Genomic DNA, 25598 nt, shown 5'->3' on the forward strand with positions numbered 1-25598 from the left:
TGAATTACTTGAGAAATGTAGAATATTTGGAGAATTTGTGGCGAATTTCAAAATAAAAGATGTGAAGTTTTTGGTAAGTGGGAAGTTGTGGAATAGGTCGAAAAATGATGAACAGTTGAAAGTTGGAATGGGTTGAATCGGTTGAAAAATGTAGAAATGAGAAGGGAAAAGGGAATTGGGTGTGAATTTCAAAATAAAAGATGTGAAGTTTTTGGTAAGTGGGAAGTTGTGGAATAGGTAGAAAAATGATGAACAGTTGAAAGTTGGAATGGGTTGAATCGGTTGAAAACTGTAGAAATGAGAAGGGAAAAGGGAATTGGGTGTGAATTTCAAAATAAAAGATGTGAAGTTTTTGGTAAGTGGGAAGTCGTGGAATAGGTAGAAAAATGATGAACAGTTGAAAGTTGGAATGGGTTGAATCGGTTGAAAAATGTAGAAATGAGAAGGGAAAAGGAAATTGGGTGTGAATTTCAAAATAAAAGATGTGAAGTTTTTGGTAAGTGGGAAGTTGTGGAATAGGTAGAAAAATGATGAACAGTTGAAAGTTGGAATGGGTTGAATCGGTTGAAAAATGTAGAAATGAGAAGGGAAAAGGAAATTGGGTGTGAATTTCAAAATAAAAGACGTGAAGTTTTTGGTAAGTGGGAAGTTGTGGAATAGGTAGAAAAATGATGAACAGTTGAAAGTTGGAATGGGTTGAATCGGTTGAAAAATGTAGAAATGAGAAGGGAAAAGGAATTGGGTGTGAATTTCAAAATAAAAGATGTGAAGCTTTTGGTAAGTGGGAAGTTGTGGAATCGGTAGAAAAATAATGAACAGTTGAAAGTTGGAATGGGTTGAATCGGTTGAAAAATGTAGAAATGAGAAGGGAAAAGGAAATTGGGTGTGAATTTCAAAATAAAAGATGTGAAGTTTTTGGTAAGTGGGAAGTTGTGGAATAGGTAGAAAAATGATGAACAGTTGAAAGTTGGAATGGGTTGAATCGGTTGAAAAATGTAGAAATGAGAAGGGAAAAGGAATTGGGTGTGAATTTCAAAATAAAAGATGTGAAGCTTTTGGTAAGTGGGAAGTTGTGGAATCAGTAGAAAAATAATGAACAGTTGAAAGTTGGAATGGGTTGAATCGGTTGAAAAATGTAGAAATTAGAGTAGAAAAACGAAATTTTAGAGAATTTTGGTTGAATTTCAAAATAAAAGATGTGAAGTTTTTGGTAAGTGGGACGTTGTGGAATAGGTAGGCAAAAGATGAACAGTTGAAAGTTGGAACGAGTTGAATCGGTTGAAAAATGTAGAAGTTAGAGGTGAAAAACGAAATTTTGTGAAAATTTGTCGGAATTTTTAACGTGAAAACGTGAAATTTTCGAATTTGGGAATTTTGGGAATGTCGAGAATCCTTCCGAATGTGATTAGAATGTGCTGAATGATGTGAATTTCAAATTGGAACGACGTAAATGTGAAATGTCGAATGTGCCATTAAGAATGAATGGGGAAAAATTTGTCGGAATTTTGGGAATTTTGCGGAATCGGAAAATTTTCGGAACGAGAAAAATACAAGCGCTCGTCGCGTGAATATTTGGAATACGTGAAAAGTGGAATGGAGTGAATCGGATGAATTATGTGGAAGATGAAACGTGTCAAAAAAGTGTGGAGAATAAAAGAGAATAATAACTAGAATTTTGCAATTTCTGGAGAAATTGCGTGTGAAGGCGAAATGTATGAATAACTTTTTCGGGGAATGCTGCCGAACGATGTTGAAACGTGTTGAATTACTTGAGAAATGTAGAATATTTGGAGAATTTGTGGTGAATTTCAAAATTGAAAGTTTGGAATATTTGGTAAGTGGGAAGTTGTGGAATAGGTAGGCAAAAGATGAACAGTTGAAAGTTGGAATGGGTTGAATCGGTAGAAAAATGTAGAAGTTAGAGTAGAAAAACGAAATTTTGGAGAATTTGGTTGAATTTTAAATTTGGAATTGTTGGTAAGTGGGAAGTTGTGGAATAGGTAGGCAAAAGATGAACAGTTTAAAGTTGGAACGGGTTGAATCAGTTAAAAAATGTAGAAGTTAGAGCAAATGTTGAATCCCCATAGAGAATGAATGGGAAAATAAAAAAAAGCAATTGCGCCAAAATCTTTCTAAATTTGGAACAAAACCAAAAAAAACGGCCTCAGGAGGTTCACTTTTGGGGTAAAAATGTTGAAACGGGTTAAATCGGACAAAAAACGAAGACGTTAGCGCAAATGTAGCCATTTGGGGCACTTAGTGTTGAAATAAGGTCACTTCCGGCTTGATTCGGGTCATTTCCGGTGTAATTTGGGTCACTTCCTGTTTATTTGGGTCACTTCCGGTTTAAAATAGGTCACTTCCGGTTTAGCTGAGGTCACTTCCGGTTTATTTGGGGTCATTTCCGGTCTAAAAAGGTCACTTCCGGTTCATTTTGGGTCACTTCCGGTTTGATTTGGGGTGACTTCCGGTTTACCAGAGGTCACTTCCGGTCTATTTGGGGTCACTTCCGGTCTATTTGGGGTCACTTCCGGTTTATTTGGGTCACTTCCGGTTTAAAACAGGTCACTTCCGGTCTAGCTGAGGTCACTTCCGGTTTATTTGGGGTCATTTCCGGTCTAAAAAGGTAACTTCCGGTTCATTTTGGGTCACTTCCGGTTTGATTTGGGGTCACTTCCGGTTTACCAGAGGTCACTTCCGGTCTATTTGGGGTCACTTCCGGTCTATTTGGGGTCACTTCCGGTTTATTTGGGTCACTTCCGGTTTAATTTGGGTCACTTCCGGTTCGTCTGAGGTCACTTCCGGTTTATTAGGGGTCATTTCCGGTCTAAAAAGGCCACTTCCGGTACATTTGGGGTCACTTCCGGTTTGATTTGGGGTCACTTCCGGTTTACCTGAGGTCACTTCCGGTCTATTTGGGGTCACTTTCGGTTTGATCTGGGGCACTTCCGGTTCATTTTGGGTTCATTGGGGGCACTTGAGGGTCAATCCAAGATGGCCGCCACACTGGAATTGGGGGTCAAGGGTTGAATGTGTAGGCGTAGTGGAAGTGGGGGTGAATGGGAGTGAATGTGGGAAGCATAAGGTGAATGCATTTGGAATGGGTTGAATCGGTTGAAAAATGTAGAAATTAGAGTGGAATAACGGAATTTGAGAGAATTTTGGTTGAATTTCAAATTTGAGAATTTGGAATTTTTGGTAAGTGGGAAGTTGTGGAATAGGTAGGCAAAAGATGAACAGTTGAAAGTTGGAATGGGTTGAATCGGTTGAAAAATGTAGAAGTTAGAGGTGAAACACGAAATTTTGTGAAATGTGGAATGTGCCATTAAGAATGGATGGGGAAAAATTTGTCGGAATTTTGGGAATCTTGCGGAATCGGAAAATTTTCGGAATGAGAAAAATACAAGCGCTCATGTCGTGAATATTTGGAATACGTGAAAAGTGGAATGGAGTGAATCGGATGAATTTTGTGGAAGAAGAAGCGGGACAAAAAAGTGGCGGGAATAAAATAGAATAATAATAATAATAATAATAATAAAGTAAATGGAGTAGAATAACATATGTGTGAAGGCCTTCGCCTTCACACAATAATAGAGAATGGTGTAGAATAACATATGTGTGAAGGCCTTCGCCTTCACACAACTAGAATTTTGCAATTTCTGGAGAAATTGCGTGTGAAGGCGAAATGTATGAATAACTTCTTCGGGGAATGCTGCCGAACGATGTTGAAACGTGTTGAATTACTTGAGAAATGTAGAATATTTGGAGAATTTGTGGCGAATTTCAAAATAAAAGATGTGAAGTTTTTGGTAAGTGGGAAGTTGTGGAATAGGTAGAAAAATGATGAACAGTTGAAAGTTGAAATGGGTTGAATCGGTTGAAAAATGTAGAAATGAGAAGGGAAAAAGGAATTGGGTGTGAATTTCAAAATAAAAGATGTGAAGTATTTGGGAAGTTGTGGAATATGGTAGAAAAATGATGAACAGTTGAAAGTTGGAATGGGTTGAATCGGTTGAAAAATGTAGAAATTAGAGTACAAAAACGGAATTTGAGAGAATTTTGGTTGAATTTCAAAATAAAAGATGTGAAGTTTTTGGTAAGTGGGAAGTTGTGGAATAGGTAGAAAAATGATGAACAGTTGAAAGTTGGAATGGGTTGAATCGGTTGAAAAATGTAGAAATGAGAAGGGAAAAGGAAATTGGGTGTGAATTTCAAAATAAAAGACGTGAAGTTTTTGGTAAGTGGGAAGTTGTGGAATAGGTAGAAAAATGATGAACAGTTGAAAGGTGGAATGGGTTGAATCGGTTGAAAAATTTAGAAATGAGAAGGGAAAAGGAATTGGGTGTGAATTTCAAAATAAAAGATGTGAAGCTTTTGGTAAGTGGGAAGTTGTGGAATCGGTAGAAAAATAATGAACAGTTGAAAGTTGGAATGGGTTGAATCGGTTGAAAAATGTAGAAATTAGAGTAGAAAAACGAAATTTTAGAGAATTTTGGTTGAATTTCAAAATAAAAGATGTGAAGTTTTTGGTAAGTGGGACGTTGTGGAATAGGTAGGCAAAAGATGAACAGTTGAAAGTTGGAACGAGTTGAATCGGTTGAAAAATGTAGAAGTTAGAGCTGAAAAACAAAATTTTGTGAAAATTTGTCGGAATTTTTGACGTGAAAACGTGAAATTTTCGAATTTGGGAATTTTGGGAATGTCGAGAATCCTTCCGAATGTGATTAGAATGTGCTGAATGATGTGAATTTCAAATTGGAACGACGTAAATGTGAAATGTCGAATGTGCCATTAAGAATGAATGGGGAAAAATTTGTCGGAATTTTGGGAATTTTGCGGAATCGGTAAATTTTCGGAACGAGAAAAATACAAGCGCTCGTCGCGTGAATATTTGGAATACGTGAAAAGTGGAATGGAGTGAATCGGATGAATTATGTGGCAGATGAAACGTGTCAAAAAAGTGAGGAGAATAAAAGAGAATAATAACTAGAATTTTGCAATTTCTGGAGAAATTGCGTGTGAAGGCGAAATGTATGAATAACTTCTTCGGGGAATGCTGCCGAATGATGTTGAAACGTGTTGAATTACTTGAGAAATGTAGAAAATTTGGAGAATTTGTGGTGAATTTCAAAATAAAAGATGTGAAGTTTTTGGTAAGTTGTAGAATAGGTAGAAAAATGATGAACAGTTGAAAGTTGGAATGGGTTGAATCGGTTGAAAAATGTAGAAATGAGAAGGGAAAAGGGAATTGAGTGTGAATTTCAAAATAAAAGATGTGAAGTTTTTGGTAAGTGGGAAGTTGTGGAATAGGTAGAAACATGATGAACAGTTGAAAGTTGGAATGGGTTGAATCGGTTGAAAAATGTAGAAATGAGTAGGGAAAAGGGGATTGGGTGTCAATTTCAAAATAAAAGATGTAAAGTTTTTGGTAAGTGGGAAGTTGTGGAATAGGTAGAAAAATGATGAACAGTTGAAAGTTGGAATGGGTTGAATCGGTTGAAAAATGTAGAAATGAGAAGGGAAAAGGGAATTGGGTGTGAATTTCAAAATAAAAGACGTGAAGTTTTTGGTAAGTGGGAAGTTGTGGAATAGGTAGAAAAATGATGAACAGTTGAAAGTTGGAATGCTTTGAATCGGTTGAAAAATGTAGAAATGAGAAGGGAAAAAGGAATTGGCAGTGAATTTCAAAATAAAAGATGTGAAGTTTTTGGTAAGTGGGAAGTTGTGGAATAGGTAGAAAAAGGATGAACAGTTGAAAGTTGGAATTGGTTGAATCGGTTGAAAAATGTAGAAATGAGAAGGGAAAAGGGAATTGGGTGTGAACTTCAAAATAAAAGATGTGAAGTTTTTGGTAAGTGGGAAGTTGTGGAATAGGTAGAAAAATGATGAACAGTTGAAAGTTGGAATGGGTTGAATCGGTTGAAAAATGTAGAAATGAGAAGGGAAAAAGGAATTGGGTGTGAATTTCAAAATAAAAGATGTGAAGTATTTGGGAAGTTGTGGAATAGGTAGAAAAATGATGAACAGTTGAAAGTTGGAATGGGTTGAATCGGTTGAAAAATGTAGAAATTAGAGTACAAAAACGGAATTTGAGAGAATTTTGGTTGAATTTCAAAATAAAAGATGTGAAGTTTTTGGTAAGTGGGAAGTTGTGGAATAGGTAGAAAAATGATGAACAGTTGAAAGTTGGAATGGGTTGAATCGGTTGAAAAATGTAGAAATGAGAAGGGAAAAGGAAATTGGGTGTGAATTTCAAAATAAAAGATGTGAAGTTTTTGGTAAGTGGGAAGTTGTGGAATAGGTAGAAAAATGATGAACAGTTGAAAGTTGGAATGGGTTGAATCGGTTGAAAAATGTAGAAATGAGAAGGGAAAAGGAATTGGGTGTGAATTTCAAAATAAAAGATGTGAAGCTTTTGGTAAGTGGGAAGTTGTGGAATCGGTAGAAAAATAATGAACAGTTTAAAGTTGGAATGGGTTGAATCGGTCGAAAAATGTAGAAATTAGAGTAGAAAAACGAAATTTTAGAGAATTTTGGTTGAATTTCAAAATAAAAGATGTGAAGTTTTTGGTAAGTGGGACGTTGTGGAATAGGTAGGCAAAAGATGAACAGTTGAAAGTTGGAACGAGTTGAATCGGTTGAAAAATGTAGAAGTTAGAGCTGAAAAACGAAATTTTGTGAAAATTTGTCGGAATTTTTAACGTGAAAACGTGAAATTTTTGAATTTGGGAATTTTGGGAATGTCGAGAATCCCTCCGAATGTGATTAGAATGTGCTGAATGATGTGAATTTCAAATTGGAACGACGTAAATGTGAAATGTCGAATGTGCCATTAAGAATGAATGGGGAAAAATTTGTCGGAATTTGGGGAATTTTGCGGAATCGGTAAATTTTCGGAACGAGAAAAATGGAAGCGCTCGTCGCGTGAATATTTGGAATACGTGAAAAGTGGAATGGAGTGAATCGGATGAATTATGTGGAAGATGAAACGTGTCAAAAAAGTGAGGAGAATAAAATATAATAATAATAATAAAGTGAAAAAAGTAGAATAACATATGTGTGAAGGCCTTCGCCTTCACACAATAATAGAGAATGGTGTAGAATAACATATGTGTGAAGGCCTTCGCCTTCACACAACTAGAATTTTGCAATTTCTGGAGAAATTGCGTGTGAAGGCGAAATGTATGAATAACTTTTTCGGGGAATGCTGCCGAACGATGTTGAAACGTGTTGAATGACTTGAGAAATGTAGAATATTTGGAGAATTTGTGGTGAATTTCAAAATCGAAAGTTTGGAATATTTGGTAAGTGGGAAGTTGTGGAATAGGTAGGCAAAAGATGAACAGTTGAAAGTTGGAATGGGTTGAATCGGTTGAAAAATGTAGAAATTAGAGTAGAAAAACGAAATTTTGGAGAATTTGGTTGAATTTCGAATTTGGAATTTTTGGTAAGTGGGAAGTTGTGGAATAGGTAGGCAAAAGATGTACAGTTGAAAGTTGGAACGGGTTGAATCAGTTAAAAAATGTAGAAGTTAGAGGAAATGTTGAATCCCCTTAGAGAATGAATGGGAAAAAAAAAAGCAATTGCGCCAAAATCTTTCTAAATTTGGAACAAAACAAAAAAAAACAGCCTCAGGAGGTTCACTTTTGGGGTAAAAATGTTGAAACGGGTTAAATCGGACAAAAAACGAAGACGTTAGCGCAAATGTAGCTATTTGGGGCACTTAGTGTTGAAATAAGGTCACTTCCGGCTTGATTCGGGTCATTTCCGGTCTAATTTGGGTCACTTCCGGTTTATTTGGGTCACTTCCGGTTTAAAACAGGTCACTTCCGGTTTAGCTGAGGTCACTTCCGGTTTATTTGGGGTCATTTCCGGTCTAAAAAGATCACTTCCGGTTCATTTGGGGTCACTTCCGGTTTGATTTGGGGTCACTTCCGGTTTACCAGAGGTCACTTCCGGTCTATTTGGGGTCACTTCCGGTTTATTTGGGTCACTTCCGGTTTAATTTGGGTCACTTCCGGTTCGTCTGAGGTCACTTCCGGTTTATTAGGGGTCATTTCCGGTCTAAAAAGGTCACTTCCGGTACATTTGGGGTCACTTCCGGTTTGATTTGGGGTCACTTCCGGTTTACCTGAGGTCACTTCCGGTCTATTTGGGGTCACTTTCGGTTTGATTTGGGCCACTTCCGGTTCATTCTGGGTTCATTGGTGGCACTTCAGGGTCATCCAAGATGGCCGCCACACTGGAATTGGGGGTCAAGGGTTGAATTGTGTGAGCATAGTGGAAGTGGGGGTGAATGGGAGTGAATGTGGTAAGCATAAGATGAGTAAAGGGAATAAATGTGGAATGGGTTGAATCGGTCGAAAAATGTAGAAATTAGAGTGGAAAAACGAAATTTTGGAGAATTTGGTTGAATTTCAAATGTGAAAGTTCGGAATTTTTGGTAAGTGGGAAGTTGTGGAATAGGTAGGCAAAAGATGAACAGTTGAAAGTTGGAATGGGTTGAATCGGTTGAAAAATGTAGAAATTAGAGTCGAAAAACGGAATTTTGGAGATTTTTGGTTGAATTTCAAATTTGAAAATTTGGAATTTTGGGTAAGTGGGAAGTTGTGGAATAGGTAGGCAAAAGATGAACAGTTGAAAGTTGGAACGGGTTGAATCGGTTGAAAAATGTAGAAATTAGAGTGGAATAACGGAATTTGAGAGAATTTTGGTTGAATTTCAAATTTTAAAATTTGGAATTTTTGGTAAGTGGGAAGTTGTGGAATAGGTAGGCAAAAGATGAACAGTTGAAAGTTGGAATGGGTTGAATCGGTTGAAAAATGTAGAAGTTAGAGGTGAAAAACGAAATTTTGTGAACTGTCGAATGTGCCATTAAGAATGGATGGGGAAAAATTTGTCGGAATTTTGGGAATTTTGCGGAATCGGAAAATTTTCGGAACGAGAAAAATGGAAGCGCTCATCGCGTGAATATTTGGAATACGTGGAAAGTGGAATGGAGTGAATCGGATGAATTATGTGGAAGATGAAAGTGGACAAAAAAGTGTGGAGAATAAAAGAGAATAATAATAATAACTAGAATTTTGCAATTTCTGGAGAAATTGCGTGTGAAGGCGAAATGTATGAATAACTTTTTCGGGGAATGCTGCCGAACGATGTTGAAACGTGTTGAATTACTTGAGAAATGTAGAATATTTGGAGAATTTGTGGTGAATTTCAAAATCGAAAGTTTGGAATATTTGGTAAGTGGGAAGTTGTGGAATAGGTAGGCAAAAGATGAACAGTTGAAAGTTGGAATGGGTTGAATCGGTTAAAAAATGTAGAAATTAGAGTATAAAAACGAAATTTTGGAGAATTTGGTTGAATTTCAAATTTGGAATTTTTGGTAAGTGGGAAGTTGTGGAATAGGTAGGCAAAAGATGTACAGTTGAAAGTTGGAACGGGTTGAATCAGTTAAAAAATGTAGAAGTTAGAGCAAATGTTGAATCCCCATAGAGAATGAATGGGAAAATAAAAAAAGCAATTGCGCCAAAATCTTTCTAAATTTGGAAAAAAAAACAAAAAACGGCCTCAAGAGGTTCACTTTTGGGGTAAAAATGTCGAAACGGGTTAAATCGGACAAAAAACGAAAAAGTTAGCGCAAATGTAGCTATTTGGGCCACTCAGTGTTGAAATAAGGTCACTTCCGGTTTGATTCGGGTCACTTCCGGTCTAGTTTGGGTCACTTCCGGTTTATTTGGGTCACTTCCGGTTTAAAACAGGTGACTTCCGGTTTAGCTGAGGTCACTTCCGGTTTATTTGGGGTCATTTCCGGTCTAAAAAGGTCACTTCCGGTTCATTCTGGGTCACTTCCGGTTTGATTTGGGGTCACTTCCGGTTTACCAGAGGTCACTTCCGGTCTATTTGGGGTCACTTCTGGTGTACTTGGGGTCACTTCCGGTTTATTTGGGTCACTTCCGGTTTAATTTGGGTCACTTCCGGTTCGTCTGAGGTCACTTCCGGTTTATTAGGGGTCATTTCCGGTCTAAAAAGGTCACTTCCGGTACATTTGGGGTCACTTCCGGTTTGATTTGGGGTCACTTCCGGTTTACCTGAGGTCACTTCCGGTCTATTTGGGGTCACTTTCGGTTTGATTTGGGCCACTTCCGGTTCGTCTGAGGTCACTTCCGGTTTATTAGGGGTCATTTCCGGTCTAAAAAGGTCACTTCCGGTACATTTGGGGTCACTTCCGGTTTGATTTGGGGTCACTTCCGGTTTACCTGAGGTCACTTCCGGTCTATTTGGGGTCACTTTCGGTTTGATTTGGGGCACTTCCGGTTCATTCTGGGTTCATTGGTGGCACTTCAGGGTCATCCAAGATGGCCGCCACACTGGAATTGGGGGTCAAGGGTTGAATTGTGTAAGCATAGTGGAAGTGGGGGTGAATGGGAGTGAATGTGGTAAGCATAAGATGAATAAAGGGAATAAATGTGGAATGGGTTGAATCGGTCGAAAAATGTAGAAATTAGAGTGGAAAAACGAAATTTTGGAGAATTTGGTTGAATTTCAAATGTGAAAGTTCGGAATTTTTGGTAAGTGGGAAGTTGTGGAATAGGTAGGCAAAAGATGAACAGTTGAAAGTTGGAATGGGTTGAATCGGTTGAAAAATGTAGAAATTAGAGTGGAAAAACTGAATTTTGGAGAATTTTGGTTGAATTTCAAATTTGAAAATTTGGAATTTTTGGTAAGTGGGAAGTTGTGGAATAGGTAGGCAAAAGATGAACAGTTGAAAGTTGGAATGGGTTGAATCGGTTGAAAAATGTAGAAATTAGAGTAGAAAAACAGAATTTGAGAGAATTTTGGTTGAATTTCAAATTTGAAAATTTGGAATTTTTGGTAAGTGGGAAGTTGTGGAATAGGTAGGCAAAAGATGAACAGTTGAAAGTTGGAATGGGTTGAATCGGTTGAAAAATGTAGAAGTTAGAGGTGAAAAACGAAATTTTGTGAAATGTGGAATGTGCCATTAAGAATGGATGGGGAAAAATTTGTCGGAATTTTGGGAATTTTGCGGAATCTGAAAATTTTCGGAATGAGAAAAATACAAGCGCTCATGTCGTGAATATTTGGAATACGTGAAAAGTGGAATGGAGTGAATCGGATGAATTTTGTGGAAGAAGAAGCGGGACAAAAAAGTGGCGGGAATAAAATAGAATAATAATAATAATAATAATAATAAAGTAAATGGAGTAGAATAACATATGTGTGAAGGCCTTCGCCTTCACACAACTAGAATTTTGCAATTTCTGGAGAAATTGCGTGTGAAGGCGAAATGTATGAATAACTTTTTCGGGGAATGCTGCCGAACGATGTTGAAACGTGTTGAATGACTTGAGAAATGTAGAATATTTGGAGAATTTGTGGTGAATTTCAAAATTGAAAGTTTGGAATATTTGGTAAGTGGGAAGTTGTGGAATAGGTAGGCAAAAGATGAACAGTTGAAAGTCGGAATGGGTTGAATCGGTTGAAAAATGTAGAAATTAGAGTAGAAAAACGAAATTTTGGAGAATTTGGTTGAATTTCGAATTTGGAATTTTTGGTAAGTGGGAAGTTGTGGAATAGGTAGGCAAAAGATGTACAGTTGAAAGTTGGAACAGGTTGAATCAGTTAAAAACTGTAGAAGTTAGAGCAAATGTTGAATCCCCATAGAGAATGAATGGGAAAATAAAAAAAAGCAAGTGCGCCAAAATCTTTCTAAATTTGGAACAAAACAAAAAAAACGGCCTCAGGAGATTCACTTTTGGGGTAAAAATGTTGAAACGGGTTAAATCAGACAAAAAACGAAAAAGTTAGCGCAAATGTAGCTATTTGGGCCACTCAGTGTTGAAATAAGGTCACTTCCGGTTTGATTCGGGTCACTTCCGGTCTAGTTTGGGTCACTTCCGGTTTATTTGGGTCACTTCCGGTTTAAAACAGGTCACTTCCGGTTTAGCTGAGGTCACTTCCGGTTTATTTGGGGTCACTTCCGGTCTAAAAAGGTCACTTCCGGTTCATTTGTGGTCACTTCCGGTTTGATTTGGGGTCACTTCCGGTTTACCAGAGGTCACTTCCGGTCTATTTGGGGTCACTTCCGGTCTATTTGGGGTCACTTCCGGTTTATTTGGGTCACTTCCGGTTTAATTTGGGTCACTTCCGGTTCGTCTGAGGTCACTTCCGGTTTATTAGGGGTCATTTCCGGTCTAAAAAGGTCACTTCCGGTACATTTGGGGTCACTTCCGGTTTGATTTGGGGTCACTTCCGGTTTACCTGAGGTCACTTCCGGTCTATTTGGGGTCACTTTCGGTTTGATTTGGGGCACTTCCGGTTCATTTTGGGTTCATTGGGGGCACTTGAGGGTCAATCCAAGATGGCCGCCACACTGGAATTGGGGGTCAAGGGTTGAATGTGTAAGCGTAGTGGAAGTGGGGGTGAATGGGAGTGAATGTGGGAAGCATAAGGTGAATGCATTTGGAATGGGTTGAATCGGTCGAAAAATGTAGAAATTAGAGTAGAAAAACGAAATTTTAGAGAATTTTGGTTGAATTTCAAATTTGAGAATTTGGAATTTTTGGTAAGTGGGAAGTTGTGGAATAGGTAGGCAAAAGATGAACAGTTGAAAGTTGGAATGGGTTGAATCGGTTGAAAAATGTAGAAATTAGAGTGGAATAACGGAATTAGAGAGAATTTTGGTTGAATTTCAAATTTGAAAATTTGGAATTTTTAGTAAATGGGAAGTTGTGGAATAGGTAGGCAAAAGATGAACAGTTGAAAGTTGGAATGGGTTGAATCGGTTGAAAAATGTAGAAGTTAGAGGTGAAAAATGAAATTTTGTGAAATGTCGAATGTGCCATTAAGAATGGATGGGGAAAAATTTGTCGGAATTTTGGGAATTTTGCGGAATCGGAAAATTTTCGGAATGAGAAAAATACAAGCGCTCATGTCGTGAATATTTGGAATACGTGAAAAGTGGAATGGAGTGAATCGGATGAATTATGTGAAAGATGAAACGGGACAAAAAAGTGGCGGGAATAAAATAGAATAATAATAATAACTAGAATTTTGCAATTTCTGGAGAAATTGCGTGTGAAGGCGAAATGTATGAATAACTTTTTCGGGGAATGCTGCCGAATGATGTTGAAACGTGTTGAATTACTTGAGAAATGTAGAATATTTGGAGAATTTGTGGTGAATTTCAAAATTGAAAGTTTGGAATATTTGGTAAGTGGGAAGTTGTGGAATAGGTAGGCAAAAGATGAACAGTTGAAAGTTGGAATGGGTTGAATCGGTTGAAAAATGTAGAAATTAGAGTAGAAAAACGAAATTTTGGAGAATTTGGTTGAATTTCGAATTTGGAATTTTTGGTAAGTGGGAAGTTGTGGAATAGGTAGGCAAAAGATGTACAGTTGAAAGTTGGAACGGGTTGAATCAGTTAAAAAATGTAGAAGTTAGAGCAAATGTTGAATCCCCATAGAGAATGAATGGGAAAATAAAAAAGGCAATTGCGCTAAATCTTTCTAAATTTGGAACAAAACAAAAAAAAATGGCCTCAGGAGGTTCACTTTTGGGGTAAAAATGTTGAAACGGGTTAAATCGGACAAAAAACGAAGACGTTAGCGCAAATGTAGCTATTTGGGGCACTTAGTGTTGAAATAAGGTCACTTCCGGCTTGATTCGGGTCATTTCCGGTCTAATTTGGGTCACTTCCGGTTTATTTGGGTCACTTCCGGTTTAAAACAGGTCACTTCCGGTTTAGCTGAGGTCACTTCCGGTTTATTTGGGGTCACTTCCGGTCCAAAAGGGTCACTTCCGGTTCATTTGGGGTCACTTCCGGTTTGATTTGGGGTCACTTCCGGTTTACCAGAGGTCACTTCCGGTCTATTTGGGGTCACTTCCGGTTTATTTGGGTCACTTCCGGTTTAATTTGGGTCACTTCCGGTTCGTCTGAGGTCACTTCCGGTTTATTAGGGGTCATTTCCGGTCTAAAAAGGTCACTTCCGGTACATTTGGGGTCACTTCCGGTTTGATTTGGGGTCACTTCCGGTTTACCTGAGGTCACTTCCGGTCTATTTGGGGTCACTTTCGGTTTGATTTGGGCCACTTCCGGTTCATTCTGGGTTCATTGGTGGCACTTCAGGGTCATCCAAGATGGCCGCCACACTGGAATTGGGGGTCAAGGGTTGAATTGTGTAAGCATAGTGGAAGTGGGGGTGAATGGGAGTGAATGTGGGAAGAATAAGGTGAATTAAGTGAATAAATTTGGAATGGGTTGAATCTGTTGAAAAATGTAGAAATGAGAAGGGAAAAAGGAATTGGGTGTGAATTTCAAAATAAAAGATGTGAAGTTTTTGGTAAGTGGGAAGTTGTGGAATAGGTAGAAAAATGATGAACAGTTGAAAGTTGGAATGGGTTGAATCGGTTGAAAAATGTAGAAATGAGAAGGAGAAACGGAAATATTGGAGAATTGGGTGTGAATTTCAAAATAAAAGATGTGAAGTTTTTGGTAAGTGGGAAGTTGTGGAATAGGTAGAAAAATGATGAACAGTTGAAAGTTGGAATGGGTTGAATCGGTTGAAAAATGTAGAAATGAGAAGGGAAAAGGAATTGGGTGTGAATTTCAAAATAAAAGATGTGAAGCTTTTGGTAAGTGGGAAGTTGTGGAATCAGTAGAAAAATAATGAACAGTTGAAAGTTGGAATGGGTTGAATCGGTTGAAAAATGTAGAAATTAGAGTAGAAAAACGAAATTTTAGAGAATTTTGGTTGAATTTCAAAATAAAAGATGTGAAGTTTTTGGTAAGTGGGACGTTGTGGAATAGGTAGGCAAAAGATGAACAGTTGAAAGTTGGAACGAGTTGAATCGGTTGAAAAATGTAGAAGTTAGAGGTGAAAAACGAAATTTTGTGAAAATTTGTCGGAATTTTTAACGTGAAAACGTGAAATTTTCGAATTTGGGAATTTTGGGAATGTCGAGAATCCTTCCGAATGTGATTAGAATGTGCTGAATGATGTGAATTTCAAATTGGAACGACGTAAATGTGAAATGTCGAATGTGCCATTAAGAATGAATGGGGAAAAATTTGTCGGAATTTTGGGAATTTTGCGGAATCGGAAAATTTTCGGAACGAGCAAAATACAAGCGCTCGTCGCGTGAATATTTGGAATACGTGAAAAGTGGAATGGAGTGAATCGGATGAATTATGTGGAAGATGAAACGTGTCAAAAAAGTGTGGAGAAACGTAGAGAATAATAATAACTAGAATTTTGCAATTTCTGGAGAAATTGCGTGTGAAGGCGAAATGTATGAATAACTTTTTCGGGGAATGCTGCCGAACGATGTTGAAACGTGTTGAATTACTTGAGAAATGTAGAATATTTGGAGAATTTGTGGTGAATTTCAAAATTGAAAGTTTGGAATATTTGGTAAGTGGGAAGTTGTGGAATAGGTAGGCAAAAGATGAACAGTTGAAAGTTGGAATGGGTTGAATCGGTAGAAAAATGTAGAAGTTAGAGTAGAAAAACGAAATTTTGGAGAATTTGGTTGAATTTTAAATTTGGAATTGTTGGTAAGTGGGAAGTTGTGGAAAAGGTAGGCAAAAGATGAACAGTTGAAAGTTGGAACGGGTTGAATCAGTTAAAAAATGTAGAAGTTAGAGCAAATGTTGAATCCCCATAGAGAATGAATGGGAAAATAAAAAAAAGCAATTGCGCCAAAATCTTTCTAAATTTGGAACAAAACCAAAAAAAACGGCCTCAGGAGGTTCACTTTTGGGGTAAAAATGTTGAAACGGGTTAAATCGGACAAAAAACGAAGACGTTAGCGCAAATGTAGCTATTTGGGGCACTTTGTGTTGAAATAAGGTCACTTCTGGCTTGATTCGGGTCATTTCCGGTCTAATTTGGGTCACTTCCGGTTTATTTGGGTCACTTCCGGTTTAAAACAGGTCACTTCCGGTTTAGCTGAGGTCACTTCCGGTTTATTTGGGGTCACTTCCGGTCTAAAAAGGTCACTTCCGGTTCATTTGGGGTCACTTCCGGTTTGATTTGGGGTCACTTCCGGTTTACCAGAGGTCACTTCCGGTCTATAAGGGGTCACTTCCGGTTTGATTTGGGTCACTTCCGGTTTATTTGGGTCACTTCCGGTTTAATTTGGGTCACTTCCGGTTCGTCTGAGGTCACTTCCGGTCTATTTGGGGTCATTTCCGGTCTAAAAGGGTCACTTCCGGTACATTTGGGGTCACTTCCGGTTTGATTTGGGGTCACTTCCGGTTTACCAGAGGTAACTTCCGGTCTATTTGGGGTCACTTTCGGTTTGATTTGGGGCACTTCCGGTTCATTTTGGGTTCATTGGGGGCACTTGAGGGTCAATCCAAGATGGCCGCCACACTGGAATTGGGGGTCAAGGGTTGAATGTGTAAGCGTAGTGGAAGTGGGGGTGAATGGGAGTGAATGTGGGAAGCATAAGGTCAATGCATTTGGAATGGGTTGAATCGGTCGAAAAATGTAGAAATTAGAGTAGAAAAACGAAATTTTAGAGAATTTTGGTTGAATTTCAAATTTGAGAATTTGGAATTTTTGGTAAGTGGGAAGTTGTGGAATAGGTAGGCAAAAGATGAACAGTTGAAAGTTGGAATGGGTTGAATCGGTTGAAAAATGTAGAAATTAGAGTGGAATAAAGGAATTTGAGAGAATTTTGGTTGAATTTCAAATTTGAAAATTTGGAATTTTTGGTAAGTGGGAAGTTGTGGAATAGGTAGGCAAAAGATGAACAGTTGAAAGTTGGAATGGGTTGAATCGGTTGAAAAATGTAGAAGTTAGAGGTGAAACACGAAATTTTGTGAAATGTCGAATGTGCCATTAAGAATGGATGGGGAAAAAATTGTCGGAATTTTGGGAATTTTGCGGAATCGGAAAATTTTCGGAATGAGAAAAATACAAGCGCTCATGTCGTGAATATTTGGAATACGTGAAAAGTGGAATGGAGTGAATCGGATGAATTTTGTGGAAGAAGAAGCGGGACAAAAAAGTGGCGGGAATAAAATAGAATAATAATAATAAAGTAAATGGAGTAGAATAACATATGTGTGAAGGCCTTCGCCTTCACACAATAATAATAATAATAATAAAGTAAATGGAGTAGAATAACATATGTGTGAAGGCCTTCGCCTTCACACAATAACTAGAATTTTGCAATTTCTGGAGAAATTGCGTGTGAAGGCGAAATGTATGAATAACTTTTTCGGGGAATGCTGCCGAACGATGTTGAAACGTGTTGAATTACTTGAGAAATGTAGAATATTTGGAGAATTTGTGGTGAATTTCAAAATTGAAAGTTTGGAATATTTGGTAAGTGGGAAGTTGTGGAATAGGTAGGCAAAAGATGAACAGTTGAAAGTTGGAATGGGTTGAATCGGTTGAAAAATGTAGAAATGAGAAGGGAAAAGGGAATTGGGTGTGAATTTCAAAATAAAAGATGTGAAGTTTTTGAGGAGTGGGAAGTTGTGGAATAGGTAGAAAAATGATGAACAGTTGGAATGGGTTGAATCGGTTGAAAAATGTAGAAATGAGAAGGGAAAAGGGAATTGGGTGTGAATTTCAAAATAAAAGATGTGAAGTTTTTGGTAAGTGGGAAGTTGTGGAATAGGTAGAAAAATGATGAACAGTTGAAAGTTGGAATGGGTTGAATCGGTTGAAAAATGTAGAAATGAGAAGGAGAAAAGGAAATATTGGAGAATTGGGTGTGAATTTCAAAATAAAAGATGTGAAGTTTTTGGTAAGTGGGAAGTTGTGGAATAGGTAGAAAAATGATGAACAGTTGAAAGTTGGAATGGGTTGAATCGGTTGAAAAATGTAGAAATGAGAAGGGAAAAAGGAATTGGGTGTGAATTTCAAAATAAAAGATGTGAAGTATTTGGGAAGTTGTGGAATAGGTAGAAAAATGATGAACAGTTGAAAGTTGGAATGGGTTGAATCGTTTGAAAAATGTAGAAATTAGAGTACAAAAACGGAATTTGAGAGAATTTTGTTTGAATTTCAAAATAAAAGATGTGAAGTTTTTGGTAAGTGGGAAGTTGTGGAATAGGTAGAAAAATGATGAACAGTTGAAAGTTGGAATGGGTTGAATCGGTTGAAAAATGTAGAAATGAGAAGGGAAAAGGAAATTGGGTGTGAATTTCAAAATAAAAGCTGTGAAGTTTTTGGTAAGTGGGAAGTTGTGGAATAGGTAGAAAAATGATGAACAGTTGAAAGTTGGAATGGGTTGAATCGGTTGAAAAATGTAGAAATGAGAAGGGAAAAAGGAATTGGGTGTGAATTTCAAAATAAAAGATGTGAAGTTTTTGGTAAGTGGGAAGTTGTGGAATAGGTAGAAAAATGATGAACAGTTGAAAGTTGGAATGGGTTGAATCGGTTGAAAAATGTAGAAATGAGAAGGGAAAAAGGAATTGGGTGTGAATTTCAAAATAAAAGATGTGAAGTTTTTGGTAAGTGGGAAGTTGTGGAATAGGTAGAAAAATGATGAACAGTTGAAAGTTGGAATGGGTTGAATCGGTTGAAAAATGTAGAAATGAGAAGGGAAAAGGGAAATGGGTGTGAATTTCAGAATAAAAGATGTGAAGTTTTTGTGACGTGGGAAGTTGTGGAATAGGTAGAAAAATGATGAACAGTTGAAAGTTGGAATGGGTTGAATCGGTTGAAAAATGTAGAAATGAGAAGGGAAAAAGAAAATATTGGAGAATACTGTGTGAATTTCAAAATAAAAGATGTGAAGTTTTTGGTAAGTGGGAAGTTGTGAAACAGGTAGAAAAATGATGAACAGTTGAAAGTTGGAATGGGTTGAATCGGTTGAAAAATGTAGAAATGAGAAGGGAAAAGGAATTGGGTGTGAATTTCAAAATAAAAGATGTGAAGCTTTTGGTAAGTGGGAAGTTGTGGAATCGGTAGAAAAATAATGAACAGTTGAAAGTTGGAATGGGTTGAATCGGTTGGAAAATGTAGAAATTAGAGTAGAAAACGAAATTTTAGAGAATTTTGGTTGAATTTCAAAATAAAAGATGTGAAGTTTTTGGTAAGTGGGACGTTGTGGAATAGGTAGGCAAAAGATGAACAGTTGAAAGTTGGAACGAGTTGAATCGGTTGAAAAATGTAGAAGTTAGAGGTGAAAAACGAAATTCTGTGAAAATTTGTCGGAATTTTTAACGTGAAAACGTGAAATTTTCGAATTTGGGAATTTTGGGAATGTCGAGAATCCTTCCGAGTGTGATTAGAATGTGCTGAATGATGTGAATTTCAAATTGGAACGACGTAAATGTGAAATGTCGAATGTGCCATTAAGAATGAATGGGGAAAAATTTGTCGGAATTTGGGGAATTTTGCGGAAACGGAAAATTTTCGGAACGAGAAAAATGGAAGCGCTCTTCGCGTGAATATTTGGAATACGTGAAAAGTGGAATGGAGTGAATCGGATGAATTATGTGGAAGATGAAACTGGACAAAAAAGTGAGGAGAATAAAAGAGAATAATAATAACTAGAATTTTGCAATTTCTGGAGAAATTGCGTGTGAAGGCGAAATGTATGAATAACTTTTTCGGGGAATGCTGCCGAACGATGTTGAAACGTGTTGAATTACTTGAGAAATGTAGAATATTTGGAGAATTTGTGGTGAATTTCAAAACTGAAAGTTGGGAATATTTGGTAAGTGGGAAGTTGTGGAATAGGTAGGCAAAAGATGAACAGCTGAAAGTTGGAATGGGTTGAATCGGTTGAAAAATGTAGAAATTAGAGTAGAAAAACGAAATTTTGGAGAATTCGGTTGAATTTCAAATTTGGAATTTTTGGTAAGTGGGAAGTTGTGGAATAGGTAGGCAAAAGATGTACAGTTGAAAGTTGGAACGGGTTGAATCAGTTAAAAAATGTAAAAGTTAGAGCAAATGTTGAATCCCCATAGAGAATGAATGGGAAAATAAAAAAAAGCAATTGCGCCAAATCTTTCTAAATTTGGAACAAAACAAAAAAAAACGGCCTCAGGAGGTTCACTTTTGGGGTAAAAATGTTGAAACGGGTTAAATCGGACAATAAACGAAGACGTTAGCGCAAATGTAGCTATTTGGGGCACTTAGTGTTGAAATAAGGTCACTTCCGGCTTGATTCGGGTCATTTCCGGTCTAATTTGGGTCACTTCCGGTTTATTTGGGTCACTTCCGGTTTAAAACAGGCCACTTCCGGTTTAGCTGAGGTCACTTCCGGTTTATTTGGGGTCATTTCCGGTCTAAAAAGGTCACTTCCGGTTCATTTTGGGTCACTTCCGGTTTGATTTGGGGTCACTTCCGGTTTACCAGAGGTCACTTCCGGTCTATTTGGGGTCACTTCCGGTCTATTTGGGGTCATTTCCGGTCTATTTGGGCCACTTCCGGTTTAATTTGGGTCACTTCCGGTTCGTCTGAGGTCACTTCCGGTTTATTAGGGGTCATTTCCGGTCTAAAAAGGTCACTTCCGGTACATTTGGGGTCACTTCCGGTTTGATTTGGGGTCACTTCCGGTTTACCTGAGGTCACTTCCGGTCTATTTGGGGTCACTTTCGGTTTGATTTGGGGCACTTCCGGTTCATTCTGGGTTCATTGGTGGCACTTCAGGGTCATCCAAGATGGCCGCCACACTGGAATTGGGGGTCAAGGGTTGAATTGTGTAAGCATAGTGGAAGTGGGGGTGAATGGGAGTGAATGTGGTAAGCATAAGATGAATAAAGGGAATAAATGTGGAATGGGTTGAATCGGTCGAAAAATGTAGAAATTAGAGTGGAAAAACGAAATTTTGGAGAATTTTGGTTGAATTTCAAAATAAAAGATGTGAAGTTTTGGGTAAGTGTGAAGTTGTGGAATAGGTAGAAAAATGATGAACAGTTGAAAGTTGGAATGGGTTGAATCGGTTGAAAAATGTAGAAATGAGAAGGGAAAAGGAAATTGGGTGTGAATTTCAAAATAAAAGATGTGAAGTTTTTGGTAAGTGGGAAGTTGTGGAATAGGTAGAAAAATGATGAACAGTTGAAAGTTGGAATGGGTTGAATCGGTTGGAAAATGTAGAAATGAGAAGGGAAAAGGAATTGGGTGTGAATTTCAAAATAAAAGATGTGAAGCTTTTGGTAAGTGGGAAGTTGTGGAATCGGTAGAAAAATAATGAACAGTTGAAAGTTGGAATGGGTTGAATCGGTTGAAAAATGTAGAAATTAGAGTAGAAAAACGAAATTTTAGAGAATTTTGGTTGAATTTCAAAATAAAAGATGTGAAGTTTTTGGTAAGTGGGACGTTGTGGAATAGGTAGGCAAAAGATGAACAGTTGAAAGTTGGAACGAGTTGAATCGGTTGAAAAATGTAGAAGTTAGAGGTGAAAAACGAAATTTTGTGAAAATTTGTCGGAATTTTTAACGTGAAAACGTGAAATTTTCGAATTTGGGAATTTTGGGAATGTCGAGAATCCTTCCGAATGTGATTAGAATGTGCTGAATGATGTGAATTTCAAATTGGAACGACGTAAATGTGAAATGTCGAATGTGCCATTAAGAATGAATGGGGAAAAATTTGTCGGAATTTTGGGAATTTTGCGGAATCGGTAAATTTTCGGAACGAGAAAAATGGAAGCGCTCGTCGCGTGAATATTTGGAATACGTGAAAAGTGGAATGGAGTGAATCGGATGAATTATGTGGAAGATGAAACGTGTCAAAAAAGTGAGGAGAATAAAATATAAAAATAATAATAACTAGAATTTGCAATTCCTGAAGGAATTGCGTGTGAAGGTGAAGAAGTTGAATAAATATTTAAGGAATGTTGCAGAATGATGTTGAAACGAGTTGAATCGGTTGAAAAATGTAGAAATGAGAAGGGAAAAAGGAACTGGGTGTGAATTTCAAAATAAAAGATGTGAAATTTTTGGTAAGTTGTGGAATAGGAAAAAAAATGAGGAACAGTTGAAAGTTGGAATGGGTTGAATCGGTTGAAAAATGTAGAAATGAGAAGGGAAAAAGGAAATGGGTGTGAATTTCAAAATAAAAGACGTGAAGTTTTTGGTAAGTGGGAAGTTGTGGAATAGGTAGAAAAATGATGAACAGTTGAAAGTTGGAATGGGTTGAATCGGTTGAAAAATGTAGAAATGAGAAGGGAAAAATGAAATATTGGCGAATTGGGTGTGGATTTCAAAATAAAAGATGTGAAGTTTTTGGTAAGTGGGAAGTTGTGGAATAGGTAGAAATATGATGAACAATTGTTGTTAGAAAAGTAAACATGTAACATTTATTCAATCACACATTCAATTAATTTCAACCATTCAATAAATTTCAACAATTCATTCAATTATGCATCATTCATTCATTCATTCATTCATTCATTCATTCATTCATTCATTCATTCATACATACATACATACATACATACATACATACATACATACATACATACATACATACATACATACATACATACATACATACATACATACATACATACATACATACATACATTCATACATTCATTCATGCATGCATTCATTCACACATTCGATCTTAGTCACGTCACCCTGCACACGAGTGACAATAATGGGCATCCCATCTTGTGGGATATGGGGGGGCTGGCTGAAAGTTTTTAGCCAGATATCCAGCTTGATGCTTGTGACTTCTCCCAAATCCGAGACAACCTCCACCACCTCTTCCCCATAGAGGATACCAACGACCGTGACGATGAGGCTGGAGTTGCAGGCCTGTTGAATAAAATAAAAAGCAAATTAGTTTTTATGAATGGAAAACAACGTTTACCAAAGGCTAATCATGCCTCCAAAAAAAGCAAGTGGGAGCAGTAAAGCCATCCTAAAACACAAAGACAATGCGACAGTGAGCGCCTGGCGCGCTGCGGGCGGTTGCGCGATCGGACCAAATTAAGCTCCCTGCGCACTGAGGTACACTTCAATTTTGGAAAGTACATCAGGACGTTACAAATCATTTCTAAATTTCAGCGACGACTCTGTCACAATAATGCAACCAGCGCGGAGCAGTTGCGCGGTCGGCAGCGGGCTACGGTTACGCGCTGGGCGGAAGGCTGCAATTGCAACTGCAAAAATGAGCAAAAAAAATAATAAGCAAGCACCTTTTCAATTCCACTGCTATGAAGCCATTTACTAACCGTTATATCTGTGTATATAGTGGAGTGGAGCATTACTCCAGAATCGGTCACCCGGGCACTCAGGTGGGTGAAGAGGAAGGAACCCCCTACTTTCAACTCCATGAGATTCGCCTCCCGCCAAAGGCCAATTTTGACAGTGGCATCATCCTGCGGTAGTTTAAAAAAAGTATGTGTGCAAAGTGCTACAACAGGGGAAGTACAAATGGCTACTTACCTTTTTAAGTGTCAAATGCCGAAAAGGCGCAAGGTGGTTCCCCCTTTGGCGCACCATGCGGATTGGACGCATCTAAAGTGAACCAAATTGATATCACAATTAGAATAATTATGTTTGACAATGAGCGTGTCATGTGTCAGTGTACACAACCTTAACGATGACAAAAAAAAAAAAAATTGGTACCTTAGTACTAAACAGAGGATTTCAATGATATTGTGTGTGTGTGCGTGCGTGTGGGTCGGTGGGTGGGTGGGTCGGTTGGTTGGCTTTGCATACGCATGCATGTACATTATTGCACATGCATCATGTCTTCACAGGTGTACACAAATACATGTGTGTATATGTGCATTTGTGGGTGCAGGTGACTTACATCTGTAATTATGCCATCCAGTGACACCATCTCTTCAGGTAGTTTTTTCACTACTTCTTGAGGAGATGATGCCACTGAGTTGGGGTAGACCAGGGCCCTGGCCTCTTCCTCCAACTGTGGGCTGGTCTGCACTTCCGCCCCGATGAAGATCTTGGAGCCGGGTTTAGTGAGGAGCAAAACGCCCCGTTCGTCAACACCAAAGTTTAAAAATATGTAACTGTTGCCCTCTGTGACAAGGGCTGCCAAGTGTTCAAACAGAACGACTTGATAGGCTTTCTTGCCGTCACAGAGGGCAACAGTTACATTATTATGCTGTCCTTGCATGGACAAGGTGCCATCCGCACCACAAATCCAGCTCCGCGCTCGAACAGCACTCCTTATGGCAACGGCTTTAGCAGCAATCATTTTTGTCGCCATTCTGAAAGAGAAAAAAAAGATATAAATTGACTTGTTTAGTTAGTAGATGGCAAATGGCAAATTATTCATTTAATAATAAATATTATAATACATCTGACTGACTTTGAGATTATTTTATTAGCGACACAAGATATCATTACCATATTCAAATTGGATAAAAATGAATGGATACCACGTATAATAAAAACAACAACAATTATTTAAATGTTATACTGAAAAAAGAAAGAGTTTGCCAGCAATGATTTTAACATCCACCAGATGTCACTGCAGAGTGCCAAAGTCAATAGTTCATTGGTGTGGAGCATATCAAGACTGCTACAAATTAACACTGGGCAATGAATACTACTGATCTTACTCGGTCAGTGCATATCAGTGGTTACAGTTACAATGTCATCTGCTATATAAATTTGGAAGCACATTTCATAATGGCGCCTGTGCGTTTTTTGGGGGGGCTAACCTAAAACAAAGATTTTAATAAAAGAACACCGTAAACCATTTTTATCCATTTGCGTGTGGCGACTACGAGGTGTCGTCTGAAATAAATGAATTACCCGTCGTGTATCTTTCCAGAAATGTCGTTACTCCGTAACGCAAAGTGCAAGCATCATGCGTCCATCTTGTTAGATGGCAAATGCACACGGCGGACGATAGTGTATAATACTTAAACGCAAGAGCAATAAAATGGGGAATCCTCCGTCATAAATAGGAACGCAAAACAAACATGTATTTTCGACTGACTAGTTAATTAATAATTACAAGTTCATTTGCTATATGCGCATTTCGTAATGGCGGCCTTTTTTTTTTTTTTTTTTTTTTTTTTTGCTCGACGCAAACCAAAGATGTGGTCACTGAAAATACAATACTTGTGCCGCGAATAATGTTCACGTTCATCAACCGATGGAATTAATCCATACTAAATTCACCGAGAAACAACTCCGCAAAAGTCCGTCGTGAGAACAGGAGACTATTTTTTTCTATATGTACAGTTAATGAGTAATAACATGTAATAGCACAGTAATAGAACTGTGACGATCGTAATTAGAAGTGGGGAAGTGCTACTTTCCCCACTAACGCAACAATCCTGGTTAAAATGTAAGTATATACTTAGGGTTTTTAATAACGTTGTGACAAAATCTCATGTTGCCACTTACCTATCTCGTCTTCAAGTGGATAATGAGACGGTGTAAAGTCATTATCCCTCCCCACTTTTCGTCGGCGCGAAAGGTCGGCGCGAAAGGTCTGAGCGAAGTCTGAAAAGAGAGGGTAACTTTTAGTCGTAGCGTCAAAACTTTAGTACATACAGAAAAAAAACACTGAGACCGGAACACATCGCTCTAAATTCGTGTGAAATATGATTACACAATTGAGTGAACATGTGCATGTTTATATTTACGTGAACTCAACGCTTTTCGAGCCCCCCCC

General features: G+C 38.0%; 1 protein-coding gene across 6 annotated transcripts in view; it reads right to left on the bottom strand.

Annotated features, from left to right (window-relative positions):
• Positions 1-25598, bottom strand: part of LOC133143015 (uncharacterized) — a 97997-nt gene that overhangs the window by 31802 nt on the left and 40597 nt on the right. The window lies entirely within an intron of this gene.

Source organism: Syngnathus typhle, linkage group LG18, assembly GCF_033458585.1.
Source record: "Syngnathus typhle isolate RoL2023-S1 ecotype Sweden linkage group LG18, RoL_Styp_1.0, whole genome shotgun sequence".
In the NCBI taxonomy this organism is placed as follows: domain Eukaryota; kingdom Metazoa; phylum Chordata; class Actinopteri; order Syngnathiformes; family Syngnathidae; genus Syngnathus; species Syngnathus typhle.